This window comes from Physeter macrocephalus, chromosome 6 (assembly GCF_002837175.3).
Source record: "Physeter macrocephalus isolate SW-GA chromosome 6, ASM283717v5, whole genome shotgun sequence".
Lineage (NCBI taxonomy): Eukaryota > Metazoa > Chordata > Mammalia > Artiodactyla > Physeteridae > Physeter > Physeter macrocephalus.
This window is the reverse complement of record NC_041219.1, coordinates 47,913,260-47,913,950: the sequence shown is the minus strand read 5'-3', so window position 1 is coordinate 47,913,950 and position 691 is coordinate 47,913,260.

The following is a 691-nucleotide window of genomic DNA, read 5'->3' as shown; positions in this document are numbered from 1 at the left end:
TCTGCTGTGGCCTCTGCCGTTGCGGAGCACAGGCTCCGGACGCGCAGGCTCAGCGGCCATGGCTCACGGGCCCAGCCGCTCCGCGGCATGTGGGATCCTGCCGGACCGGGGCACGAGCCTGTGTCCCCGCATCGGCAGGCGGACTCTCAACCACTGCGCCGCCAGGGAAGCCCCACATGTTGTTTTCGACAGTTATATACACGCAAGTAACTTACACCGCGATGGGGATGGAGATACAGACGCTCCCATCTCCTCTGGAAGTTCTCTCAGGCACCTGCCCCATCAGCTCTCCCCGAGGGCAGCTGCTCCTCTCACCTCAGTGAACTCCGTGTGGAGGGGACTGTCAGTAAATGGCCCTCCTGTCCCCCTGCGTTCTCTCGAGGCCCCTCCCTGATGCCGGCATACCTGCCGTCCATTCCTGTGCATCCCGTGGCCCTCGTGTCAGCACGCTTGTCCACTCTCCAATTGATGGACATTTGGGTTGTTTCCACTTTGGGGCAATTATGAATGGGGCTGCTCTGAACATTGGTGCACACGTTGTTTTTTTTTAATTTTATTTTATTTTTTTTTGCGGTACGCGGGCCTCTCACTGTTGTGGCTTCTCCGGTTGCAGAGCACAGGCTCCGGACGCGCAGGCTCAGCGGCCATGGCTCACGGGCCCAGCCGCTCCGCGGCACGTGGGATCTTCCCG